The sequence below is a fragment of the Euphorbia lathyris genome, chromosome 3 (genome assembly GCF_963576675.1).
Source record: "Euphorbia lathyris chromosome 3, ddEupLath1.1, whole genome shotgun sequence".
In the NCBI taxonomy this organism is placed as follows: Eukaryota; Viridiplantae; Streptophyta; class Magnoliopsida; order Malpighiales; family Euphorbiaceae; genus Euphorbia; species Euphorbia lathyris.
The window spans coordinates 86317758-86332554 of NC_088912.1; the positions used below are offsets into that span (position 1 = coordinate 86317758).

At 41.7% G+C, this 14797-nt stretch overlaps 1 non-coding gene across 1 annotated transcript; it reads right to left on the minus strand.

The window, feature by feature from the left end:
- Window positions 1-823: 823 nt before the first annotated feature.
- On the minus strand, window positions 824-930 carry LOC136225178 (small nucleolar RNA R71). Its single transcript, XR_010686908.1, has one exon. It is a non-coding gene; the product is annotated as a small nucleolar RNA R71 (small nucleolar RNA).
- Window positions 931-14797: the final 13867 nt, after the last annotated feature.

Here is a 14797-nt window from a genome sequence, read left to right on the forward strand (position 1 = left end):
ACCTAAACACGAGATTAAAACCGAATTAAATAAAGTTTTAGTTAAAAAGCGTTCCCTGTGGGTTTGATATCTTTTATTACTACAAGCGTATACCGTGCACTTGCGGAAATCGCTCAACAAGTTTTTGGCGCCGTTGCCGGGGAACGCCAAAATTTTTGACAAAATTTTAAATTTTTCGTGTTTTATTTCGAATCTAGGTTTAAACATACTTATTTTAACTTTTATAATTTAATAGTTTTCATTTACTAATTTATTTATTTATCAAATTCTGTTTTGTAGGTAGTTTCGGTTCGTGCAAGATTTCAGGTTCATGCGCAGTTCTCGAAATTCAGGCATTCCACCAGACCCTATAGACCCAGAAATTGAGAAAACCATTAGGAAGAACAAGAAAAATAAGAAAAACAAAAATAAGACCCCAGTAAAAACACGTACTGAGCCAGAAAAAATGGCAGACCCACCAACACTTATGGAATACGCTAGGCCAGGTGTGGCCGGTGTAACCAATAGCATCGTTAGACCCAGAATCACCGCAAATCAATTTGAAATTAAGCCAGCTTTGCTTAATATGTTGCAAAATAATGTAACATTTTACGGGTTACCTAACGAAAATCCTAACACCCATTTAACAAATTTCCTAGAAATTTGTGACACATTTAAAATCCCAGATGTGACTGCAGAAGCAATCAAACTTCGCCTCTTTCCTTTCACTTTGAAGGATAGAGCCAAAGAATGGTTAACTTCTATGCCAGCCGCAACTTTTGCCACTTGGGAACAATTAGCCCAAGCGTTTTTATCTAAATATTTTCCTTTAGCAAAAACCGCAAGAGTCATAAAGGAGTTAACATCTTTTTCTGAAAATGATAATGAGACCCTTTATGAAACTTGGGAACGTTTTAAAGAACTTCAACGTTTATGCCCACACCACCAATTACCCGCTGAACTTTTAATGCAAACATTTTACAATGGACTAAATCCTGTGGGTTCGATATCTTTTATTACTACAAGCGTATACCGTGCACTTGCGGAAATCGCTCAACAGATACCCTGCTGGCTCAAATCTATATTGATGATATAATATTTGGTGCAACTAACGAATCAATGTGCAAGGAATTTAGCAAGCAAATGCAAACTGAGTTTGAGATGTCAATGATGGGAGAACTCAACTTCTTCCTCGGACTTCAAATAAAACAAGGAAAGAATGGCATCTTCATCAGTCAAGCTAAATATGCCAAGGAGATATTAAAGAAATATGACTTGGAAAATTGCAAGCCAATATCCACTCCTATGGGCACTGACACCGTCCTCTGCGCTGACGAGAATGGTAAGTCAGTAGACAGCAAATTGTATCGAGGTATGATAGGCTCTCTACTTTACTTAACAGCTAGTAGACCGGACATTCAGTTCTCAGTATGCTACTGTGCTAGATATCAATCTAACCCTAAGGAATCTCATTACATTGCTGTAAAAAGAATCCTTAGATACTTGCAAAGCTCAGTGAATGCAGGTTTATGGTATCCCAACACTCATGATTTCACACTCGTTGGATACACTAATGCTGACTATGGTCGAGACAAGCTAGAACGGAAAAGCACCTCTGGAGGATGTCAATTCTTAGAAAGCTGTCTTGTATCCTGGTTCAGCAAGAAGCAGGCGTCAATAGCCTTGTCCACCACTGAGGCTGAGTACATTGCTGCTGGTCACTGTGTTGCTCAAGTCCTATGGATTAAGCAACAGCTGGAAGACTATGGTGTTCAAACAAAGACAATCGAAGTCAGATGTGACAACAAAAGCGCAATTGATCTATCAAAGAACCCAATCCAGCACAGCAGAATGAAGCATGTCAGCATTCGACATCACTTCATAAGAGATCATGTACTCAAAGGCGAGATAAAGCTGACCTTTGTCCCAACGGATGAACAGCTTGCCGATATCTTCACAAAGCCACTGGCTCGTGAGCAGTTCAACATACTGAGAGAAGCCATTGGTATGTTTAATCCTCTTCAGTAAATTCCTGTTCTGAAATGTTACTATATGCTGAGTGAATTGCTGAATGATTTATGGAAATGCATGCTGAGTGATTCTTACGCTGAGTAAAATTTAACACCATCATAAACATCAACACTGAGTGAATGTCCACACCGAGTAATTATCTCAAACTAAGAAATCATCGGTGTATAAAAGCTGACCACTCAGAATATGAAACGCCTAGTATTCTAAATACTGAGTGAATTAAATCCATTGCACTCAATGCTAAAGCACGCGAATAGCTAGGATGACGTATACGCCGAATGTGTCATAAATGCCAGGATCTTTGTCGGTTGACAATCCCAAGGCAAAACTGACATATGGATTCGATAAGATCCACATCTCACCGCTATAAATAATGGGTAATTCCCCATTTTTAGTCTTTACGCTTTCCGAACCTTTTTGATTAAGAAATTCTCTCTCCCTCTCCAAAGATTTCTACACTTTCTTCTCCAAAATATGACTAAGATTTCCTTCAATCTCTCCGGCGCTAGTCACTCTAAACCCAGCTCCGATGAACCTACAAGAAATCCTCCCACACCCAGCAAAGGAAAAGCTGGCCAATCCTCCTCTGGTACGGGAAAGCCTGCCAAAACCAGGACCTACTCAAAGGTCTTTGAAAACGTACGAGAATGGAAGGTTGAGCCCTCAAGATGGGTATCTGAAGCCTTCGTACAAAACGAACAACCCTTCTGTGAGTGGATTTCACAGAATGGATGGACTGAGCTGTTTTCAATTAGGGATCCCACTTACCCTGACCTTGTAAAGGAGTTTTACCACAACCTCCGCGTTGCTAATGACAACTAGGACTATCTGGTAACAGTGGTGAAAGAGAAAACTATCTTCATCAACCCTCTCTACCTTGGGAATCTGCTCAAGTTAAAGACTGAGGGAGCAAGGCTAAGGAGATCTGGAGATCAGGATGGAACTGGGTACGCCGTCAATTTCTGTAAACCTGAAGGCCACTCAGGAGAAATCTCCAGTACATCTATGGGTCAGCATCAGAAAATGGCTCACTACCTGCTGACCTATTTCATCTATCCGAAGATCAATTGCACTACCTCAGCAACGAACTTTGAGCAATGCTTCATATGGCATATGCTGACGTACAAACCAATCAACATGTCAGTGTTTCTTATCGCTGGCTTCTTACGCAGTACTGGCACGCTGAGGCTAGGATCGCTCATCACCAGGATCCTAATTGACCACAAAATTGATCTTAACGGTGAGGAGACGACTCAGGGTTCTGAAATCACAGCAGCTTCGCTGAGGGCTTTGAAATTCAATCAGCCTCTGAAGAAAGGAAAAACTGATGCTGCTGGTGAACAACAAACTGAGGAAACTTCTATCCCAAAGAAAGGGAGAAGAACTAAGACTCCAGCTGACCGCAAGAGAAAAGCTGAGCCTAAGGCAAAGAAGCCTAAGTCAGTTGCTGAACCCGGTCAGGAGAAACCTATGTCAGTTGAGAAGAGGAGCAGGCAAGATGAGCCTGAAACAGAAGAGCATCCTTAGAAGAAAAGTAAGTCTTCACAGCTGACCCCTCTCGACGCTGTTCCTACTGACTTCTTCGTTCCTGATGACACCCATTTTGTTCTAAGTCAAGGAACCTCTGCTGAGCAACAGCAAGAAGAAGCACATGTGCAACTGGACGATCAGGTCATTGCACAAGTTGAGGAAGAACTGGATGGTGATAGTTCAGAAGATGATGAAGAAGAAGAGGCCAGCGGTCAGGATGACGTTGAGGATAATGAGGAGACAGCTAGTGAGAACGCAGCTGAGTATGCCAATACTGGGTTGGCTGCTGAAGAAGAACAAGAACTTAACCAACACAACGTTGATCAAGCCCATGAACAAACTGATCAGCTACATGCTGAGCAAGAAGAATCTTCTCGATCTCACTCAGGAGAGTCCATTCAAGCTGACACTCCTCCTCGCAGAAGAAGATTGGTTAAGGCAAGTGAGAAGACTGTCAGTGAACTTCCTGTTCAACCACCAAATGTCCCTGACTTCGTCATTCAAAAACCGACCTTAGACTCTTCCAAACTCAAGTTGAAATTTTTCAAAAGGCAACCATCTTCTGCTCCATCCATCGAAAAGCAAGCCTCTGTTTCTTCCCAACAGGAACATGCCGACTTAAATGCTTCCGCTAACTCAACTAGTCAAGTTGAGACGTCTACTGTCAATGCTATCCATCCAAGCATCGTGCTGACTCCAAACACATCTGCCCTCGTCAGCACGGACAGTATTCGAATTTCTACTTCTCCAATCAACCCCTCTGCCGATCAAAATCGTCCTCACATCAACCAAGTGCAGATTGAAAACCAAATTCCAGGCACTGACCAGGTTATCCCACTAACTCCTATTCCAACCTGTCATACTGATGTAATTGGGCAACCAAATGAAGGATCTCTAAGCTACATCAATGTCACTGAGTCTGGCAAACGCATCATCGACTCAGTGCAGACTTTGATCAAAGACCTTCAACAATCTTCTACTCCTGCTGCTGGGTCTTCTAATATCGAGACAACTCAGCTTTCCCAAGTCACTCAGCTTCTAAACGAAGTTAAGGGATTCAAGGACTTGCTGAGTATCATCATTTCCTATCAAGGACAGCAAGCTAAGCAGGATTCTATTGCCAAGCTAGCCGAAATCCAGCTGACAACTGCTCAACACTTAAATGCTCTACAACAACAAATTCAGAACTTGTCAGCTGCGAACACACGCTATGCTACCTCTGATGAGGTGAAGATGCTCTTTGCTCAGCTTCACACCGAGCAACTCAAAACCAATGAGCAAATGGTTTCTTATTCTTAGTGCTCAGTAGAGCAAATTGGTGAGGCTGTTCGATTGCTGAATCTGAACAAGCAAGAGATGGATACTGACGCTATGAAACAAAATGAAATGCTGTCTATCACCAGACAAACCTTCAACCACATACGTCACAGCAATATTCAGTGTCAATACTTTGACACCTACTTACTCAAAACATTCCATCAAGTCATTGCTGGCCTGACCGAAGCCATTACCTGGGTAGGTAAATCTCAAGCTTTCATCGTCAGCATGATCAGCGCTGCGGAGCTTAATATACCCGCCGAGGTCTCAGATAATGGAGTGGCTATTTTTTATGGTGTTAATGAAAGCGCTGATAGACTTAAAGCGCTGTCCAACGAACTGACCAGGGCCGTCTTAACCGACAGCTTTAGAATTCCTCCTCCCGATGCTGACAAAACGGGGGAGAAAGCACAATCGAGAACACAGCATGAGTCTAGTCAGTCCAAACAGAAGAAAAAGAAATAGATATAGGCTATCTCAGTATAGGCTAAGTATGTAGTCTCTATGCCTGTCTTGAAATTTTGTTTGTAAACACTGACTACCTATATTAAATATCAATACTTGCATCTTCTGTTCAAACACTGAGTTATGAATCGTTTTCTATGCGATGATGTGTATTATGTTATTATGTATCTTCAATTAAATCAGCTATGTTTAAAGGCTTATAAAATTTATTGATTGAACCAAATGCTGATAACATGTTTGACACTGACCTATATGTTTATAAAACATTGCCTTATAAAACTCATTGAACAACAAATTACTCAGCGCCCTCTGAATGATAAAACCTTCCGCTTCAACACTGAGTAAAATAGAATATGTTCCATGAGCTGACCTATATCTGAAAAACTGACCTTAGACTTACTCAATTAAACCTTTAAATGTTTAGAGTAAAACTAAGTCAGTAGCTCAACCCTTCCGGGGGAGTTTGCTAAGTTATATTAGGTCAACTATCATGGGGGAGCTCAACACTGAGTTCCTCGCTGAATAGTTTTGCCAACATCAAAATGGGGGAGTTTGTTGAAACACCTTTCCACATAATTTTGATTTGACAAAATTGTTTAACTGTAATTAAAAACATATTCTAAACACACTAAGTTTAAATGCTTTGATTTATTCTACTAATGTGTTTGTTCAATGTTGAGTTAAATTGATTATAAGACATAAGGATTAAAAGGCCCAAGCCCAATACAACTGTCAAAGCCCAAGTCAAACTGTTCAATACAACTCGGCCCGCATTTATCAAAACGGTGTCGCTGTGTACAAAACGCAGCTCAGCAAGAGAAGGATCTAGAAGACCTTCCAGGAACAACTTCAGAACGAAGCTGCTGAGTTGATTCGACAAAGCGTACAAGACAGCAGCTGGCTAAGGAAAACTTCCAGACAAAGTATTTCCACTTTGACTTTACCATAAAAGGAGAGACATTCTGCCGAGCTGACCAAAAGCTGACCGAGGACAGAAGATACACAAATCAGATTGGCCGAGAGCTCTGAGCAAGTCAGGATGACAACGACAGGAAGCCGTTTCCCTCCAACGGTTATTTCAAAATTTGAAATGACCGATTCCTCAAGACGTCTCTATAAATAGTTCCATCAGAAGCTTCATTCAATACAGAACTTGATCAAGCCATTACGCTGACCAAATTTCTACGCAAGTTCTGCAAGCAAAAAGCAAAGCAATCTTACACTATATTTTCATATCTTTGTGTAAAAGTCTAGAGTGATTCTGAATCATCTAAAGTGTCTTAGCAAATCTTTGTTTAGGACAAACACTTATCATTTCTAGAGAATAGAAAGGAGAGGCTGAGTACTCGGTTATAGTACTCAGCGAGAGATTAGGATTGAGTAGAGGTATAGAGGAAGGTACTCTTGTTATACTCAGTTGCTAAGATTGTAAAAGGTTTGAGGCTCTACCTTTAAAGAGCTCAGTAGAGGATTCGAAATCTCGGAACGTGTTCCGGGGACAGGACGTAGGCTTAGAAGAAGCCGAACCTGGATAAATCTGCTGAGTAACGTATTCCTTACCTTAAACTCCTTATATACATTGCTTGCTTAAATAACCAAAAACTGACCAAGTAAAAAGGTCAAGCTGAGTTGTGCGCTTCGAACATCTGAGCTCAGGAATAGACTTTAAGTGCTATCTCCTGACTCACGTCAAGAAACTGACCTAGTCACCAGTTGACTAAGCCAGTATCTTACTGATTACTCAGCGCCGCTGTTAAAACCTTTTCTCTTAAGAAAAGAAGTCTGCCCTAATTTATTAAAAAGTTTAAATAGTTCCTAACCCCCCCTTGGAACTATACTTGTAACGTTATAAGGGACCAACAGCCGTTTCCCTCCAACGGTTATTTCGAAATTCGAAATGACTGTTGCCTCATATGTCTCTATAAATAGAGCCCTTCAGTCGCTTCACAAAGACAGAACTTGATCAAGGCATTACGCTGACCAAAATCCTACGCAAAGTTCTGCAAGAAAAAGCAAAGAAATCTTACACCAAATTTCATATCATTTGTGTAAAAGTCTAGAGTGATTATTCAATCATCTAATGTGTCTTAGCAATTGTTGTTTAGGACAAACATTTATCATTTCTAGAGATTAGAAAGGAGAAGCTGAGTACTCGGTTATAGTACTCAACGTGAGATTAGGATTGAGTAGAGGTATAGAGGAAGGTACTCTTGTCATACTTAGTTTCTAAGTTGTAAAAGGTTTGAGGCTCTACCTTTAAAGAGCTCAGTAGAGGATTCGAAAGCTCGGAACGTGTTCCGGGGACAGGACGTAGGCTTAGAGGCCGAACCTGGATAAATCTGCTGAGTAACATCTTTCTAACCTTAAACTCCTTAATATATAAATTGCTTGCTTAAAACAAAACTGATCTAGTAAAGAGGTCACGCTGAGTTGTGCATACTGAGTCTTTGAGTTCAGGAATAGACTCTAAGTGCTATCTCCTGACTCAACGAAAGAAGCTGACTTAGTCACCAATTGACTAAGCTAGTGTCTTAATTCACTCAGCGCGCTGTCCAAATCCTTTCATAGAAAAAGAAGTCAGACTTAACGATAAAAAGTTTAAATAGTTCCTAACCCCCCCTTGGAACTATACTTTTAACGTTATAAGGGACCAACAAGTGGTATCAGAGCTTAAAAGCTCAATGTTAAAGGTTTAACTACCTTGAGTTGATCCCCACTATGTCTGAAAACAGCACTCGGTTTCTCCCAGGAAACCAGACAACTTAGATCTTACCTGAGGGGCTGTCCATTACTCGGCCTCCCCTATTATTTGGGTCTAACTATACCTTCTGGAAGAATAGGATGAAAAATTTCATTCAGGCTACAAACATGAGTGCATGGCTATCCATAGTCCAAGGCCCGTTTGTACCTGTCGAAGTTGTGGCTGGCCAAACAGTTGTTAAAGCTGAGGCCAAATGGACAGAGGATGATCTCAAGAAGCTACAAAATCACGCTTCGGCTATTAACATGCTTCACTGTGCGCTCGATGCTGCAGAATATAATAAAATCTCAGGTTGTGAGTCGGCGCAAGAGATCTGGAAGAAGCTGGAGGTCACCTACGAAGGAACCAACAAAGTAAAGGAGTCCAAAGTGAACCAGCAGATGAGACTATACGAGCTGTTCAAAATGAACGATGGTGAAGAAATCTCTGACATGAATGCAAGATTTACAAACATCATCAATGAGCTCAAGAGACTTGGGAAAATCTTCACTGAGGAAGAACAAGTCAAGAAGATTCTAAGAAGTCTTCCTAAAAACTGGCAAGCAAAGAAGACTGCTGTCGAGGAAGCTCAAGACTTAACCACCTACAAATATGATGAACTCATCAGCTCACTGCTGACCCATGAGATATCTATGAAGAACTTCGAGGTGAAGGAAAAGTCTGAGGACAAGAAACAAAAGTCTCTTGTCATGAAAGCTGACTCCACTGATGGGAGCTCAACAGACGATGAAGAGATGGCCATGTTCACCAGGAGGATGAAAAGGCTGTTCAGAAAGAATGACAAATATTCTAAGAAGCCTTACAAGAAGTTTGATAAGTATAATGCTGAGTCCAGCGATAACAAATACAAGAAAGACAGCTCAAAGCCCATAACATGCTTTGAATGTCATCAAACTGGCCATATCAAGTCCAGCTGCCCAAAGCTGAGGAAAGATAGAAAGAACGGCAAAAAGGCAATGGTGGCAATATGGAGCGACAATGATGAGTCTTCATCATCAGAAGCTGATGCCACTGAGTCAGCAAAGATATGCTTCATGGCTGACGAACTTGCTGAGCCATGCGTCTCTGAACATGCTGACCCCTCCATTGCATCTGACGATGAGGAGCAATCAAATGAGGTAATATCACTTGCCCAACTCAGAAACGAAATGGTTAATGCCCTGAGTGACCTCTACACACTTGTCAAAAAGTGTAATAAGAAAGTTAGAGCACTCAGCAGGCGATGTGACGAAGTTGAAGAGGTCAAGCTGAGTGACCTCAGATTCCTTCTTCAGGACAACTCAACTTTGCATGATAATATGGAGATCATGCATAAGTTAGTCTCTGAAGTCCAATCAGATTCTAAGAAACTGAGAAAGGACGTCACAACTATTCAGAACCAACTTAAGGTTCCAAACAAAAGAAATATTCCTCTGAATGCTTAGTATCAAAGTACTGGTCAGCAGAGATGGAATCCCCAGCGAAATGTCTAGTGTGACTTCTGTGGAAAGAAAGGACACACCACAAAGGTGTGCTGGCATGCTCAGCACTGGGGTGCCGACCAGTCAGTGAGACATCCTAAACAGAAGGTCAGCTGTGACTTCTATGGAAAGAGAGGACACACCACTAAGGTGTGCTGGCACGCTCAGCACTGGGGTGCTGACCAGTCAGTGAAATATCCTAAACAGAAGGTCAGCTGTGACTTTTGTGGAAAGAATGGCCATACTGTCCATATATGCCGCCATAAGATAAAATATAATGCTTTACCTGTTGAACCTAACAAGCAAGGACCCAAAAAGAATTGGGTACCTAAAAGTAACTAGTTACAATGCAGGTAAGCCTGAGGTGTGCTAAGAAGTCAAAGATGTGGTATATTGACAGTGCATGCTCGAGGCACATGACTGGTGATGAAACTCAGTTAATCACGTTTGAGCATAAACGAGGAGGAAGCGTAAGTTTTGGAGACAACAAAAAGGGTAAGATAGTAGGGTCAGGAACCATCGGAGGTAATCCTACTATTGAGTCAGTCTCCCTAGTCAGCGGACTCAAATATAACCTACTCAGCGTAGCTCAGCTATGTGACAATGGGAGAAAAGTTATATTTGATGCTACTAGATGTAAAATATACGAGGGAAAAACAAATGAGTTAATTTTAACTGCCCCTCGGATTGATAATGTCTTTATGCTAAACTTAGAGAAAAAGTTTTCAAAAACTGTATGCTTAGTTTCAAAGGAAGAAAATTCCTGGCTATGGCACAGGAGACTTGGGCATGTCAGCATGGACCTACTGGCCAAATTAGCAAGAAAGCAATTAGTTGAGGGACTGCCAGAACTTAGATTTGAAAAAGATCAACTATGCCACGCTTGCCAAGCTGGAAAACAAACCAAACAATCTTTTCATAGCAAAAACATTGTCTCAACTAAGCGTCCGTTAGAACTACTACACTTGGATCTCTTCGGTCCAGTCCAGCCGCTGAGTCTGGGTGGAAGAAGATTTTCCTTGGTCATTGTAGATGACTTCTCTCGGTACACTTGGGTCATCTTGCTGAGTAGCAAGGATGAGACCTTTGAGACATTTTCAAACTTGGTTAGAAAACTTGAAAATGATAAAGACCTAAAATTGGCTCACATCCGTAGTGATAATGGTGGAGAATTCAAAAACCAACAGTTTGTTGAATTCTGTGAAGCCAGCGGCATTTACCATAACTTTTCTGCTCCTAGAACGCCTCAACAAAATGGGGTTGTTGAAAGGAAAAACAGAACACTGGTTGAAATAGCCAGGACAATGCTGAGTGAGCATAGGCTTCCAAAGTATTTTTGGGGAGAGGCTGTTAACACATCGTGCTATATTCTTAATAGGGCTCTTGTTAGACCTATACTAAAGAAAACCTCCTACGAACTTTGGAAAGGACGAAAGCCCAACGTTGGATACTTTCGTGCCTTTGGCTGTAAATGTTTTATTTTAAACACCAAAGATAGCCTAGCTAAGTTTGACTCAAAAGCTGATGAAGCTATCTTTTTAGGCTACTCGACAAACAGCAAAGCATACAGAGTTTTTAATAAACGAACTCAAGTTTTAGAAGAGTCAATACATGTTGAGTTCGACGAAACTAACCCTGCAGGAAGATATCTGGCGCTGACCGAGGATGATCCACACTCAGTACCCGTTGATCAAGATACAACCGCTGAGTCATTCCCTCAAGCGCTGACCAAAGGTAAAAGTGAACCTCAAATTGTTTTCACTGACCAATCTACACCTGCAGAGATTGTTGAAACACAGACAGCACAAGACATAAATCTACCAAAGGAGATAATAATTCCAAGAGGGCACTCAGAGAGTGCAATCCTTGATGCCGCTGAGAATACCCTGATGACAAGGAATCAACTCAAGAGGTACCTCAGCAACGTAGCCTTCGTCTCAGTTCAGGAACCTAAGAACTTCGCTGATGCTGAGGAAGATGAATTCTAGATGAGTGCAATGCAAGAGGAACTTGACCAATTCAGAAGAAACAATGTATGGGAGCTAGTGCCACATCCAAGGAGTCAGAAGACCATTGGAACAAGATGGGTCTTCCGCAACAAGCTAGATAAGCAAGGAAACGTAGTCAGGAACAAAGCAAGGCTTGTAACTCAGGGCTACAGTCAGTAAGAAGGTATTGACTACGGTGAGACCTTTGCCCCAGTGGCAAGGCTAGAGGCTATTAGAATTTTATGTGCATATGCATCTTACATGAACTTTAAACTATTTCAAATGGATGTTAAGAGTGCATTCCTTAATGGAGTTATAAATGAGGAAGTTTATGTTAATCAACCTCCAGGGTTTGGGGATCCTAAATTCCCAAACCTCGTTTATAAACTCAAAAAGGCTCTGTACGGCCTCAAGCAAGCACCACGTGCTTGGTATGCGAGGCTGACCAGTTTTCTGCTGACTAGAAATTATGTCAGAGGCAAAGCTGATACAACCTTATTCATTAAGAGAAAGGGTAAAGATACCCTGCTGGCTCAAATCTATGTTGATGATATTATATTTGGTGCAACTAACGAGTCAATGTGCAAGGAATTTAGCAATCAAATGCAAACTGAGTTTGAAATGTCAATGATGGGAGAACTCAACTTCTTCCTTGGACTTCAAATTAAACAAGGCAAAAATGGCATCTTCATCAGTCAAGCTAAATATGCCAAGGAGATATTGAAGAAATATGAACTTGAAAATTGCAAGCCAATATCCACTCCTATGGGCACTGACACTGTCCTATGCGCTGATGAGAATGGTAAGTCAGTAGACAGCAAATTATATCGAGGTATGATAGGCTCTCTACTTTACTTAACAGCGAGTAGACCGGACATTCAGTTCTCAGTATGCTACTGTGCTAGATATCAATCTAACCCTAAGGAATCTCATTACATAGCTGTAAAAAGAATCCTTAGATATTTGCAAGGCTCAGTGAACGCATGTTTATGGTATCCCAATGCTCATGATTTTACACTCGTTGGATACACTGATGCTGACTATGGACGGGACAAGCTTGAACGAAAAAGCACCTCTGGAGGATGTCACTTCTTAGGGAGCTGTCTTGTATCCTGGTTCAGCAAGAAGCAAGCGTCAGTAGCCTTGTCTACCACTGAAGTTGAGTACATTGCTGCTGGCCACTGTGCTGCTCAAGTCCTATGGATTAAGCAACATCTGGAAGACTATGGTGCTCAGACAAAGAAAATTGAAGTCAGATGTGACAACAAAAGTGCAATTGATCTATCAAAGAATCCAATCCAGCACAGCAGGATGAAGCATGTCAGCATTCGACATCACTTCATTAGAGACCATGTACTCAAAGGTGAGATCAAGCTGATCTTTGTCCCAACGAATGAGCAGCTTGTCGATATCTTCACAAAGCCACTGGCTCGTGAGTAGTTCAGCATACTGAGTGAAGCCATTGGTATGTTTAATCCTCTTCAGTAAAATTCAAATTCTTAACATACATTCATGCTGAGTGAATTAACCTGCTGAGTGAAATATGTATGCTGAGTGTTAATTGCTAAATGACTAAATCTCAAATACTGAGCAACATAAAACTGACTACTCAGAATATCTAGCGTTTAGAATTCTCACACTGAGTAAATGAAGTCGTTGCACTTAATGACTAGAGCACGCGAATAGCCACCTAGGATGACGTATGCGCCGAATGTGTCATAAATGCCAGGATCATTGTCGGTTAACAATCCCGAGGCAAAACTGACACATGGATTCGATAAGATCCACTCTTCATCGCTATAAATAATGGGTAAATCCCCATTTTTGATTTTTTTTCCACTTACCGAATTCTCTGGTAAAGCACTCTCTCTCTCTCCCTCAAAACTCTCAAAGCTTCCTAATCTTTTTCTAAAAAAAAACTATGACTAATGTTTCCGTTAACATCTCCGATGCCGGTCACCCTAAGACCAGTTCCGATGAACCCTCAAAGCAAGCTACTTCGCCTGAAACTACAAAGGTCACTACGCTGAGCAAAGGCAAAGCTAGCCAAGCCATCTCATCTAAGGGAAAGCCGACTAAGGTCAGGACCTATTCTAAGGTCTTTGAGAATGTTCGTGAATGGAAAGTTGAGCCCTCAAGATGGGTCTCTGAAGCGTTTGTACAAACCGAGCAACCTTTTTGCGAATGGATTAAGCAAAATGGATGGACAGATCTGTTCTCCATAAGGAATGCTACCTACCCTGACCTAGTAAGGGAGTTCTAGCACAACCTCCGTGTTGCTGACGATAACCAGGACTATCTGGTAACGGTGGTAAAGGAGAAAACCATCTTTGTAAACCCTACCTACCTTGCCAACCTGTTAAAACTAAAGAATGAGGGAACGAAGCTGAGGAGATCTGGGGATCATGAAGGAACGGGGTACGATGCCACCTTCTATAAACCTGCTGGCCACTCTAGAGAAATCTCCAGTACTTCGATGGGCCAGCACCAAAAGATGGCTCATTATCTGCTGACTTACTACATCTACCCTAAGATCAACTGTACAACCTCAGCAACAAACTTTGAGCAGTGTTTCATATGGCACATGCTCACTTACAAGCCCATCAACATGCCAGTCTTTCTGATTGCTAGCTTCCAAAGGAGCACTGGCACGCTCAGGCTGGGTTCACTCATCACAAGGATCCTCATTGACCATCAAGTGGATCTTAATGACGAAGAGAGGACTCATGGATCTGAGATCACAGCTGCTTCTCTCTTTGCCCTCAAGTTCAATCAACCCATTAAGAAATGGAAAATTGCTGCTGTCCAGTCTGTTGAGACAACTGCTATTCAGCCTGCTGAAGGGACTACTGTCCAAAAAGGAAAAAGGACTAAGGCTCCAGCTTCTCGCAAAAGAAAAGCTGTTGAGACCCCCTCCAAAGATGATGAGTCTCTAGCAAAGAAGCTGAAGTCAGCTGAGAAACGTCCTAGGCAAGTTGAGCTTGATACTGAGGACAGGATTGATGCTGATGAGCAACCACTAAAGAAGAAGAAGTCTTCTTCACTGATCCCGATAGATGCTGTCCCCACTGACATCATCATTCCTGGTGATTCTCACTACACTCAGTGTCAAGGAACTGATGCTGAGCATCAAGAGGAAGATGTACAACTGGATGACCAGTTCATCGTTCAAGTCGAAGAAGAGTTATATGAGGATGAAGAAGATGAGGAAGAAGAGAGTGGTCAGGATGACACTGAAGAGACAGCAAGTGCTGAGCCAACTCATA